This window comes from Elgaria multicarinata, chromosome 14, assembly GCF_023053635.1.
Source record: "Elgaria multicarinata webbii isolate HBS135686 ecotype San Diego chromosome 14, rElgMul1.1.pri, whole genome shotgun sequence".
In the NCBI taxonomy this organism is placed as follows: domain Eukaryota; kingdom Metazoa; phylum Chordata; class Lepidosauria; order Squamata; family Anguidae; genus Elgaria; species Elgaria multicarinata.
Window position 1 is genome coordinate 29258487 of NC_086184.1, and position 13779 is coordinate 29272265.

The 13779-nt window shown below is 46.2% G+C and overlaps 1 non-coding gene across 1 annotated transcript; it reads right to left on the reverse strand.

Annotated features, from left to right (window-relative positions):
* Nucleotides 1–4122: 4122 nt before the first annotated feature.
* TRNAL-CAG (transfer RNA leucine (anticodon CAG)) lies at nt 4123–4205 on the reverse strand. Its single transcript has one exon. It is a non-coding gene; the product is annotated as a tRNA-Leu (tRNA).
* Between the last annotated feature and the right edge of the window lie 9574 nt (nt 4206–13779).

Genomic DNA, 13779 nt, shown 5'->3' on the forward strand with positions numbered 1-13779 from the left:
CAAGGGGATGATATTATTATTATTATTATTATTATTATTATTATTATTATTATTATTATTATTGGGAATATTTGTTGAATACTCTATAATAAAGGCAGCTTGAGGACCACTCACACTGTGTCTGGCTCCCTATTCCCATACTACACCAGTCTTAAAATCTCTTCACTGGCTGCCAATTAGTTTCCAGGCGAAGTATAAAGTGTTGTTATCACCTTTAAAGCCCTACATGGTTTGGGTCCAGGCTACCTGTGGGATCGCCTTCTCCCGTACCATCCACCCCGCACACTCAGGTCCTCTGGGAAGAATTTACTCCAGCCAACAAAAACAAGGCTGACAACTATTACCCAGAGGACCTTTTCTTCTGCCACTCCCAGTTTGTGGAATGGCTTGCCGGGAGAGATTCATCAACCTAATAGTCTTCCAGAATTTAGGAAAGCCATAAAGACTTATCTCTTCCAGCAGGCCTACCCAGTTAAATTTTAAGATGCCTTTTTAATAATGTGCTGCTTTTAATAATGTATTAGTTTTAAATGTTTTAATTAGTTATATGTATTTTAATGTGCTTGTATTTGTATTGTACCCCGCCTTGATCCAGAGGGAGAGGCGGGTAACAAAATTATTATTATTATTATTATTATTATTATTATTATTATTATTATTATTATTGCTCCCTCAATTCGAGGTTTATTCCTTGAGACATTAGGGTGTGCCTGGGTACACCCGGCACACCCCTTATGCACGCCTATGTGCGGTGGGGGTGTTTAAATGGCCACAAGCCTCTGTTCATTTGTGAAGCACACAACTAACATTTCTCCTCTCTCACCCCCACCTCCTGCAACCGTCATTCCATGTTTTATGCTTCTACATTCCATGCTTCTACATTCCTGATACGTTGGGGGGGGGATAGCTCTTTATCAACCCTGATATATACATATTTTTAAAAGGAAATAGCCTATGCATGTGCAATTTTGCATTTTAAACTCCCTTGAACCATCACAACTGCAGGAAAAAGATGGAGTTTCCTTTCACTGCCATGATGCTAAATGCATTGTCTTGCGAGTAAGTGTTGCAGAAAAGGATAATATGTATTGAAAGCTAAAATAATAAAAAGGGGCACCTGTAACCATGTGCCTGCCCGGCCGGCTGGCTCCTAACTATAGCAAGTTTTTAAATAAGAGGAAAGCGATGAGCGGCATCAGCCCAGGTGGGAGCTAGCGTCCCCATCCCATCCCAGATGTTGGCTCCACATCTGTCTGCAGCTGCCCTGCTATCAGCTGCTGCTCTTTTGGGAAGCTCCTGGGCTTATGTGCTTCTGGACTTTAGCCCCAAGATCCAGCACTAGATGCACCACTGGATATAGCATTATTCCACATTCTACATTCCCATTTGTGCTTTTTACAGAACACAGACGTTTAAAACGGAGATAATGCAGATCGGTTTCCCATCAGCCCAGCTGGGCTACTGGTTCTTGGGCTTCTGCAAGCACTTGTTAGTGTGCGCCACTAGGTGGCAGGCTTCTACAGCCTAACATGTAGAATTATTGCACGGTTGACACCCCTTGCTGCTTTTCTCCCAACAACCCTGTAAATCAAGTTGATGTTATTAGGACATCTATATTTGCAGCTGCGGGACTAAAGTAGAGAGAGAATGTGTCACTATACTAGTGATTTGGTGGCCAAGTCATATCAATGACTTCTTGATTTGTCGCGCAGTCTCTTAGCGTGCACAATCAACAAATTCATTTATTTGTATTTATTTAAAATATTTCTTGACCGTCTTTCAAGGAAGGAGCTTTCGTATGGCTACACCTTATCCCCATAGCTACATCTTATGTGTGTGTGCGGGGGTGGGGGTGGGGAGAAAGTTATTTTCCTCACCTAGTGTTTTCCTCCCAAGTCTACTGTGGGGAAGAAGGGCCACCTCTAGAAGGAGATCAGTCGATAAAAGGAGGAAATGTTTAATCCTTCTTCCGCCTACCCATTCTTCCTCACAAATCCCCCCTGGGATGATTTTAACCATTCCACTCAACTCTGAAGCCAGTATTGGAAAGTGTGGTGTGACTTACAGCAGAGTTGCTTTAGACAGGGAAAGTGTGGCAACGCAGCATGTAGTATTGGAAGCAATAAATGCAGGCTAAGAGCCAGTTTAAAAGAAGTTCAAATCAACTTAGTGTTTTTATACACATCGTCAGAGAAGGCTCTCTAACACTGGCCCTGTTCAGACAACACACTAAACCATGCTGCTTAACCACAAAATGGTCAATGGATGTTTTGTGGTTAAGCAGCATGGTTTAGCGTGTTGTCTGAATGGGGCCAGTGTTTAACTACAAGCAGCTATTGCATCATCATCATCATCATCATCATCATCATCACCATGAGATCAAATTGTGGATTTCTTGCATGATGTGTAGTTTATCCCTCCACCGGTGGGTAAAGATGTTTTGATTAAAGCAGGCCTTTGGCATATCTGCTGCTCCATGGCTTACATTTTTCATTGGTCAGTGCGGTTTATTTCTTTTGTTATTATGTTTGTAATTTAAGATTCTAAGAAGAGCTTTGCTGGTTCGGACCGGGTCCATCTACTCCAGCACTTACTGCCTCTGATACTGGGGGTTGCACATAGCCCTCAGGCATAGTAGCCATTGATAGCCTTCTCCTTTATTTTTTATACTAGGTTTTAGTTGAGGTTTTGTTAAACTGGATGTCATTGTTAGCCAGTGGCTAAAGGTGCAATCCTATGCATGGATAGGCAGAAAAAAAAAGGCTCACAGGAAATATGGAACCTAAATTTATTATTTTTAAAAAGCCAGGAAGAATGCTCTCCCTGCACCCATCACTTTTCTCTCAACTAAAAGGAAGGACTTCTTCACACAGCGCATAATTAAATTATGGAACTCACTACCACAAGATGTCCTGATGGCCATCAATTTGGATGGTTTTAAAAGGGGATTGAATAAATTCCTGGAGGCAAAGGCTATCAATGGCTACTAGCCCTGATGGTTGTGTGCTATCTCCAGTATTCGAGGCAGTAAGCCTGTGTGCACCATTTGCTGGGGAACATGGGTGGGAGGGTGCTATTGTACCGTGTCCTGCTCTGTTGGTCCCTGGCCACAACTGGTTGGCAACTGTGTGAACAGAGTGCTGGACTAGATGGACCCTTGGTCTGATCCAGCCTCAGGGCTCTTGCTATGTTCTTAACTTTAGATGGACCACCCCAGCCCCCCACCCACCCCGCACTCCCTAAGGATCTGCCTTTGATGGCATTGCATCATCATCATCATCATCATCATTATTATTATTATTATTATTATTATCACCCTTTTATTGTGAATTTAACAAAACATATCAAAAAACAAATTGTGAAAAGAAAAATGAAAACGGAACAGAAAATTACATGCGTAGAAATGTCAATATTCCATCAAGTGGTGGGGGGAGGTTGTGAACAGAGGAGGAGGAGGAGGAGGTAATAGCTGTCACCCCCAACCTAGCGCCCTCTGGATGTGTTTGGACTAGGTGTCATTGGCCCTGCTGGATGGGAATGATGGGAGTTGTATTCCAACACATCCCGAGGGCACCAGGTTGCCGGTTGGGGAGTTGACCTTACCAGTGGAGGCTGGTGGCTCCGATTTAGGTGGGCCTGTGAATCCACTTTGGGTTTCAGTCAGAACTCTAAATGGATTCAGCACCTTGGAGAGCTCCTTTAGAGTTCTGGATGGTTCTGACTGAAACCCAGAGTGGATTCACAATCAAGGGAGCAATGGATACCTGCTAACAGAGCAAGAATAATCGGAATAATCTTTGCAACAGCGTATTTCAGCTTGAAATTCAGAAGCAATCAATAAAAGCCTGCAAACGCCCGCAGTCCGATTCGGGAGTGCTTTAAAGCTTCCAGGTTGGCTCTGGCTCGAGGGGACGTTTACAAGGGCCTGGACGATGGTAATCCGGAGTCAATAGAAACTGTGACTCCTAACTACAGGACTCATGTTAAGCACGGCTTCCGTCTCCCCTTTGTGATCTCCTCCCCGCAGATCCTGTTTGCGGGGACTTTGGCTCTTAAACGGAAAAGAGATTGCAAGAAAATTAAGACGAGAAGAATTTAAAAAAATAAAATAGTTGAGCTCTTTGTCAGAAGTGGGATTCGAACCCACGCCTCCAGGGGAGACTGCGACCTGAACGCAGCGCCTTAGACCGCTCGGCCATCCTGACTAGCTGATTGGCTCCTTTCGTCCTCGCACAGAAGAGGTTTCCAGAGAGAGTTGGGCGAACACAGCGCTTACAGCCTTAAGGCGTCCGCGCAGGCGCACTTGAGCCGCCTTTAATGTGGCTTTTCTGTTGCCAAGTGTTGCTACTTCGCGCTTCCTTTGCCAAGATCAAAGGCAGACGCGTCCCAGCAGGGAAAAACCCGCTTGGGGTGCTCTGGGTCTTAGCGCCCCGTGGATAACACGGCACCTTGCAGCTTAAGTAGAGAGGAATCATGGGCGAAGTGATCAGCATGCATTGGTTTGCAGGGGTTTCTGTTTGTGTGTGGAAGTGAGTGGGGGGTGGGGGAAAGGAGATGCATTAAAGGGGGAAATACACCAGCCTTCCTTAACCTGGTGCCCTCCAGATGTGTCGACTACAACTCCCATCATCTCAGCCAGCGTGGTGGTTCTGAAATGTTGGAGAAAAAAATAGTGCAGCATTCTTATATGCATGCTGATTTCTTGGAGGGTGGGCAAGAATAAAGTGGTTTGATGAAAAAGGAGGGAGGGGAAAAGAAAAGAAAAGGTCAGGGGGAACCTGCACTTTTAGTTTTTTAACAGTTTTTAATGCTTTATGTGTGTATGTTCTGTGTTTTAAAATTTTAAATTTTGTATACTTGTTTTTATCTCAGTTTTAGAATTTCTGTAAACTGCCCAGAGAGCTCTGGCTATGGGGGTGGTATATAAGTATAATAAATAAATAAATAAATAAACAAACAACCTCCTCCCATATGAACCTGCCCGGACCTTAAGATCATCCACAGGGGTCCTTCTCCGTGAGCCCCTGCCAAAGGAAGTGAGGCAGGTGGCTTCTAGGAGGAGGGCCTTCTCCGCTGTGGCACCCTGGCTGTGGAACGAGCTCCTCAGAGAGGTCCATCTTCTTTTTGTCTTTCCCAAAGGAGGCCGAGGAGACCAAAAAGCCACAGGATGCTGTGTGCGGCATTTTGGAAATCAAAACGTGTCAGTTGTTTTGTTTGAAAAAATGTGATATATTTTCAGATCTTTATGTTGCTGGCTGGCTTTTACTCTATTTGTTCTATGGTTTTATTCAACTTTAAACATTTAAATGTTTTTCTGTTATGTTTTATCAGGTTGTATTGTATAGTTTTAATGCTTGTGAACTGCCCAGAGATGGTTGCAGTTCCCACTTGTCCCTTATCAAGGCCATTGGGGAAGCCCTGCTGCTGGATTAGACCAACGGTCCATCAAGGGCAGCACCATGGTCTCCCACAGTGGCCAACCAGAGACCTCTGAAAAGCTTTCTCATAGCCCACAATCTGGCTCAGCATACAATTTAGGAACCCCCTCTTTAAGGGCTGAATGACAGGCAGAAGTTCAAGAGGTGCAGTTTTGTGTTGAATTCAGCAATGTTCCTAGGCCAGGCCTCCACTCAATTCTGCCCATTATCATGAGAGGGTTTTGAGCTAATGAAGTGAATGCCTGAAGGCTGTTTGGGTGGGCACAGAGCTTGGCAGCTGGCCAGCCCCATTGCTTGATGAATGCCAGCCTTTGGCCACTGGGAAAAGAACAAAAGCCGTCTTTGACTACCTCTCCCTTGGATTCTGTCCATGACTATGCACACACACAGAGAGAGGCTTAGGCGGAGGAGAGCTCAGATGGTCAAAACAAATCTTGTTCATACATCCACGGGAGAATGGCAACCAGCAGGCCAAGCAAAGTTTCTCTGGCCGCCACAACCCAACTGGACGAAACCTGCAGGCAGAGTTGCCAGCTGTTGAAGAAAGAAGCCTAGCCTGGCAACTTGATCTGGAGAAATCGACAGGTGAAGCATTGCAGGGATGAAAGCTGGCTTCTGGTCCATTTCCAGGCACCTTTCAAAGTGCTGGTTATGACCTATAAAGCTCTATACAGCTCGAGTCCAGGTTATCTGAAAGACCGTATTCTCCCATATGAGCCTGCCCGTCCTCTGAGATCTTCAGGGAAGGCCCTGCTCTCGGTCCCACCACCATCACAGGCATGCCTGGTGGGAACGCAGGAGATGGCCTTCTCGGTGGCTACCCCAGGGCTCTGGAACTCTCTTCCCAGGGGAGCTAGACTGGCTCCCTCCTTGCTTCTGGAGGCAGGCAAACACTTTTCTGTTCCCGCAGGCCTTTGGCAAATAGCCTGGACCTCTGTTTATGCAGTGGACTTTTAAAAATTGTTATTTGTATTTTAAATGTTTTAGTGTTGAACTACATTTAATTATAGTTTTAACTTTGTATATTTCTATTCATATGTTTTAATTGTATACATTTTAATTTTGTAAAGCTGCCTTGAGGCCCAGTATTGGGAAGAAGGTGGGATACAAATATTACACCACCACCACCAACAACAACAACAACAATAATAAATAAATACCAGAGTGGAGAATGAAAGCAGCTGGTAGCAAGGGTGGTGAAAAGGTTGCCTCCCTGACAAGGAGTGGGAGTATTTTGCCCAAAGGCTCTCAAAAACTGGGCTGGTCAAGATCACCAATCACCAACTCTCTGATTGACCTACCTCACAGGGTTGTTGGACATGCACAGCCTGGCTTCAGCAGTCTGCGCTCTGGTAACCTCCAGGTTAGATTACTGCAACACACTCTATGTGGGGCTGCCATTGAAGACAACTTGGAAGCTGCAACATGTGCAAAATGTGGCAGCCAGATTGACAGAAGGGAGCAGGAGGTCTGAGCACGTAGCGCTGAGTCTGGCTCACTTGTGCTGCCTGCCTGTACATTTCCAAACTCAGTTCAAGGTGCTGGTTAGACCTGACAAGCCGTAGATGCCTCAGAACCACAATACTGATGGCGTGCTTCTCCCAATATTAATTACCTCATACATTACTATCAATATCTCAAGCCCTTCTCTCAGATTCTCTTCTTTCAGTGGATGGAAACAAGGAGAGGGTCTTCTCAGTGGTGACCCCACCGATTATGAATGCTTTCCCCAGTGAGATCTGCCTGGTGCTAATACTGTTATCTTTACAGTGCAAGGTTAAGACTTTTCTCTAATCCCAGGCTTTTGATGGCTTTTTAGATTTTGACATTTTATCAGGTCCCCATATTTTATTGTCCGGTTGTGGAATGAGCTCCTCAGAGAGGTCCGCCTGGCGCCTACACTGTACTCCTTTCGTCGCCAGCTGAAGACCTTTTTATTCTCCCAGTATTTTAACACTTAATTTTAACTTACATTTAAATTTTACTGTTTTAACTCTGTATTTTAATTTTATATCAATTTTGCTGCGTGGTTTTTATTCTGGTTGTGCTTTTTATATTGTATTGTGCATTTGTGCTTTTAACCTGTTGATTGTTTTACTATGGTTTTAATTTTTGTGAACCGCCCAGAGAGCTTCGGCTATTGGGCGGTATAGAAATGTAATAAATAAATAAATAAATGGTTAATTCTTTTATTTTTCTAACTGTTTTAGATTGTTTGAATTTCTTCTATGTTAAAGGCTTTATATTATGTTTTATCATGTTGTCATTTAGGACACAATCCTATCCGGTTGCCCATCACCCTTTGAACTCTGCATCCTATGCAGAGTGAGAGGAGCATGGAGGCTCTGTATTTTTGCTAGATGGGCGTTTATGCCCATCTAGCTTGGGGTCTGCAGAGAGGGAGGGAAGGAAGCTGGGGAAGGCTGGGGAGAGCTCTTATCCTGCTCCCCTCCCCACCCCACCCACAGAACCACCCCCTTTGCATCCTCTCTGAAGTCATTTCTGTGAGCTCGGGGAGGCAGCCGGTGGGGAGCTTGGATTACTGGGTCCGGGTCTGCAGCAGTGTCTCCGATCTTGGATCCAGGAACCTGAACTATCCTATGCCCCTTCCCCTGATGCTGTCTAGGCACCATAGGATTGCTCTCCCTGAGTTTTAATTTTTGTGATTTGCCCAGAGATCTTTGGCTGTTGGCTGGCATAGGAATGTAAACCCTCCTCCTCTTCTTCCTCCTCTAATGTGGAGAGAGGGCCACGTGTGCAGAGCCTTGGGCTCCTGGGATGAAAGGTGGGATATAAATATAATAAGCAAGCAAGGTGGGACAGCAGCAGCAGCAGCAGGGGTAGGAGGCGGTAGAGATTGGCCGTGGGTCCTCTAGCAGGCCATGGCCATCAGCAAGTGCCCAGTTACGCCAACCCCTGCCATAGACCACACGTCATGACAATTAGGCACACTTTCCCCAAGACGTGGCTGCGGTGAGAGGTAGCGGCCTTCTCCCTGGGTGCCCTGCTGAAATGCCCTCTTCTGCACACCTACGAAAGGTGCAGAGGCCCAGTTCTTTGGGGCATCTTGGCAACTGTACTCCAGAATGGTGCTTGCTTGCCACCGGAGCAGACTTAAGGAAGGGTTTGCAAGGGGTGAAGTTAAAGAAGCAGGGAGGGGTTCTTTTGTAAGTACAGTGTGCGATTCCAGCATCTGGCGACCTTATTCTCTCCAGCAGAAGACAGCAAGGTATTGACCTTTCTCTCCCCACCCCACACACTCTGCGGCCCCAGACTGCCCTTCTTTTTTTAAAAAAGGAAACATCTTTCCTTAGAATGTTCAGAGAAATAATGTTCAGGGAACGCTGCAGGCCACCCAGCTTTTCACTTCCTTTTCTTGCTACATCTTTAGCCCGTTTCCAAGAGATAGACAAAGTATTCCTTTGCTTCTCTTTGTAGGACATGATGAACCCAATGAACACTCCTCCTTCCATATTGGGTTGATAGCCCTTGCCTGGGGATTTTGCAGGCTGTAAGCATTTTTTGGATGAGAAGAACAAGCACCAGTGTTGACTCCAGGTTTTTGAGGTCCCTTGGGCAAGACCCCCTGAATGGGGGCCCTTGCTCAGTGAGTCTGCCTTCTCACCAAAAGAAAGAAAGGGCTCAGGAGCAGTTGTGCCAACATCCCACTGGGAGATGAAGGTTTGAACAGAGGCGTCAGTCATATCAGCAGGAAAATCCGCCAGAGCCCTCAGGAATAGGGTGACCACATGGAAAGGAGGACGGGGCTCCTGTATCTTTAACAGTTGTATAGAAAAGGGAATTTCAGCAGGTGTCATTTTGTATGCATGCAGCACCTGGTGAAATCCCCTCTTCATCACAACAGTTCAAGCTGCAGCAGCCCTGCCCTCTTGACCAGATACAAAAGAGGGCAGGGATCCTGCAACTTTAATTGTTGTGATGAAGAGGGAATTTCACTAGGTGCTGCATGCATACAAATTGACACCTGCTGAAATTCCTTTTTCTATACAACTGCTAAAGATACAGGAACCCTGTTCTCCTTTCCATATGGTCACTCTACTCAGGAATCCATCAGGTTCCATCATCCTCTGGCCATTCTAATAGGTCCCTACCCTTGGAGAGGGATAATGAAGCCAGAAGCCTTTTGTCCTGCACCTTTATTACTAAGACTCCTCCTTCCAGATTCTTTGTAGGCTCCTTCACACTTGCTGTTTTCAGGAAAGGGGCTTCTTTCTCTGCCTTTCAATATATTTCAGTATACAACCACTAGATGGCACTGTGGTATAGCGGAATTGCTCAGTTTTACCAGACTCATTCCACAATTTCTACATAATACCACATTTTCTTTGTTAGGGAAAAAAGTGATAATGGTTGCAAAGCACGCAGAGGCTCTGGAGAATGACAACATCATGTAAAGATGATGTTTCCTTTTCCCTCCCCATCCTTTTTTCCTCTTGTGTCTTCAGTAAGTCAACAGGAGCAGGATAAAGAAATACTTTGTATAAATAAATTAAACAAATAAACATGGGCAGAGTAGCAAAAGGGACTCTGAAAAGAGCTAGGGAAGAGACAGGAATGACAATTCTTCTGCTAGTTTGCTTCTCTGTTATTCCAGCCCTGTCTGTGTGGTGCTCTGAGAAACACATTTCAGAGAGGGCAATGTGAAAGGCCTCTTGGTTTGCATTTACTGAGAAAGGGGCACAAAGAGACCTGTGTGCTTTTAGACTGAAGAAAGAAGCTGAGTGCATTGAAAAGGGTATTTTGCTGATGGGGACATTTGAGTTTACTGGTGGGGAATTCATGAGAGTTGATGGAAAATTTCCCCACTGCTTTATAAGTTTGTTTTTTAAAATGCCCTGCAGTAGCTAACAGTGCAAACCTAAGCATGGCCATACGAGGACAATGTTAGACCACATCATGCCAGTCCTTTTCCAGTTTCATTGGCTGTCAGTCCAGGTCTGGGCCCGATTCAAAGTGCTGGTATTAACATTTAAAGCCCTAAACGGCTTGGGGCCAGGTTATCTGAAGGAACGCTTCCTCCCATATGTACCTGACCAGACCCTAAGGACATCCTCAGGGGTCCTTCTCCGCGAGCCCCTGCCAAAGGAAGTGAGGCAGGTGGCTACCAGGAGGAGCAGGGCCTTCTCTGCTGTGGCACCCTGGCTGTGGAATGAGCTCCCTAAGGAGGTTCGCTTGGCACCTACATTATATGCCTTTAAATGCCAGGTGAAGACCTTTTTATTCTCCCAGCATTTTAACAGTCTATAAATAAATTTTAACTTGGTGTTTTAAATTCATAATTTTGCATTGCTGCTGTTTTTATGTGGTTGAACTTTTATATTGTATTTTATATTATGGTTTTATACTGTTGTTTTATACTTTGAATGTTTTTAATTTTTGTGAACTGCCCAGAGAGCTCCGGCTATTGGGCGGTATAGAAATGTAATAAATAAATAAATAAATAAATAAATAGCTGCAGTAGCTAAACTTAGTGGAAACCTACTTACTTAGGGCCCAGGCAAACTCGGCGCCCTCCACTGATTCTACGCCCTATGGCAAGAGCCAGGTAGGGCAATGGGTGGGGGTGGGGTGGGGGATGGAGGAAAATTCACCTCCATTCCTCCTTGGCAGCTGGGTGAGGGTAGGGGGGAAAAGATCCATGATCGCATCTCCTCTAGGGCAGAGGCAGTGATCCACCATTTCGTATGGTGCCGCAGACGCTCTGGGCCATCGGCTTGCTCTCTTAATTGTTTTACTTACTAATCAGTTTATATCCCACACTTTAATGTAAAAAAAATATGAAATAATTCTGGGGTGATTCACAAAGGAACATTAAAACATCCTGCAATAAAAACAGAAATGCAAGAACAAAACGCTGTAGATTAAAACCAGCACTTTAAACCATTTCTTTTGTAAGGTACAAAGCTGGGGAAAGAATGCCTGGCCTCAAAATGACAATAGCGAAGCTCCCGGAGGAGAGCATAACATAAATCAGGTGCCACAACTAAGAAGGCAATGGGGAAACCCGAAGGAGACCCTCTAATGGTGACCTAACTTTGTAGGCAGGTTCATATGTTGGGTTTTTACATCAGGGACCAAGATGTAAAAGAAGAAGAAGAAGTGGATAGGACTCCTGCACCTTTAATTGTTGTGTAGAAGAAGGGAATAAAATTCCCTCTTTTGCAAAACTATTAAAGGTTCAAGAGCCCTGTCCTTTTTTCATTGTTGTGGCATCTGGCCACCCTATTTCTTAGGCCTCAAGCTGTGTCGAGCTTTAAAGCTTTAAAGCAAACCAGCACTTTACACTGTGCCCAGAAACTGACCTCGGCAGAGCAAGCTGTTTAACCGCTGGAGAGTGACGTATCCATCCACTTTCCCCAGTTAGCAGCCAAGCAGCAGCATTTTGAACTAATTGAGGTGTCAAAACAGTCTTCAAGGGTAGCCCCATATGCAAATACATTGCAGTAGTCTAATGTGGAAATTATTATTATTATTATTATTATTATTTATTTATTTATTTATTTATATAGCACCATCAATGTACATGGTGCTGTACATGACTAGAGCATGGTTAACAATGGCCAGGCTATCTCTGTCCAGGTGAGGTTGCAGCTGGTACACTCAACTGTGAACCTGTTCCTTTAGGGGAAATTCATTCAGCCTTTCCAGAACCACTATTATGGGTAGAGTAGCCACCCACTGAGGATCATGGCTTAGTGGTAGAGCGCACGCCTTATGTGCAAAGGGCCTCAGGTTCAATCCTCTCCCAGAGTTCTCATTATCAGAGGACAAAGGGGAAGAGCAAGCTCCAGCAGGTCCTGGGGAAGGGCCTAGCTGCCACGTCAAACAGGATCCCTTGCTTTCAGAGAGCAGGCAAGACCCAGCTGAAGTCCCTTTAATAGAGTCAGGCGATGATGAAGGGGATCAGGAAGCTCATCCAACCCCAGCTGAACGCAGAGAGTGTGGGATCAGCCTCAGCAGGCCACAGCTTGGAAGCTACAGAGCTAATTTCCAGCACTTGGTGTCAGGTGTGGAAAAGGCTCAGCGTAGCACAGAGAAGACGCTGGAAACAACGTGCACACCTCAGTGTTTGGCTCATCCAGTGCTCTGTGTGTCTGGACTTCCTGCTGAACCAAGACCCCCTGGAAGCATGACCCCAACTCTGCCTGTACCAAGAAGCCCTGCTCAGTGATTCCAGGACTGCGTCATTCGACTCTGCCGACATCCCAGCTAACTGAGGAATCCAGCTGCAGTTCCTCTGGCTTGGCTTCCACGCTTGATAAGGACAGGCATCCATCTCTGCTTGTAGCTGGCAAACGCAGACAGTAAAGTATGGGTAAGACTCCTTTCTGAAACCCAGTCAGTTTAGATCAGGGGGCTGTCTATACGCCCTGTATACCCTGTGGTGGCTGCGCAGTGGCGCTGCATGGTTTATACAATGCAGCACCACCTCGCACCCACCACGGGCTTTCCCCCCAAAACTGTGCACTTAAAAAGTCGCTGACTTATCACAACTTTCCCCTTCACTCCAAGGTCACCACCTTCTTTGCTGTCTGTCGGTGGTAGCCTCGCTTTGCATTGAGGCTGGGGGCGTTCTGCGGGCGGATCAAAGCCCATGGTAGGTTGGGGAACATGTGGGAGGCCGGGCTGGGGGCAGGCTTGATGAACTGAACAGGTGCCGGCACTGCCCAGGAAGCCCACACTCCCTCCTGCTGTGGAGATCTGCTGCTCCCACCCCACAGGTGCGATGCTGCGGGGGGTTGAAGGAATGAGTGGCAAAGCAACGCCGTCAAGACACCTCCCAGGGGGAGGTGTCAAACCCAGTGGAGGCTGGTGGCTCTGATGTCAGCAGGACAGTGAATCCACTCCATCAGGACAGGTTCTGGCTGAAGCCTGGAGCAGATCCACCACGCTGCTGACATCTGAGCCACTGGCCTCCACTGGGTTTGACACCACTCTTTCAGCTGAACGGTTTTGGAGAAGCTGTTGGGAACTGCATTGCAGGGCTGGGCAGGGCTGAAACTCAAAGAGAAACTGAGCGAAACTGAGTTGGGCAGATTTCTCCAACCCGAGTGGTGTGTATAGGAGGGCGCGAGCAGAGCAGAGCAGAGCAGGCTGCTGGCAGAATGTGCTTCCGTGTGCAGAGAAATCTGTGCCAAGGATCTCAGGTTTCATCCGCTCTAGCACATGTGCCGTCAGTCGAGCAGGCGGCCGAGACGAAGCGTCCCACAGTGTTCCTGGGATTTTCCCTCTGGTGTCCCCACATTGAGAGTGCCGTGGGGGAAAGGGAACTTGTGAGCTCGGCAAAAACTCCCGGCTGGATCTGGATGATGGCATGTCT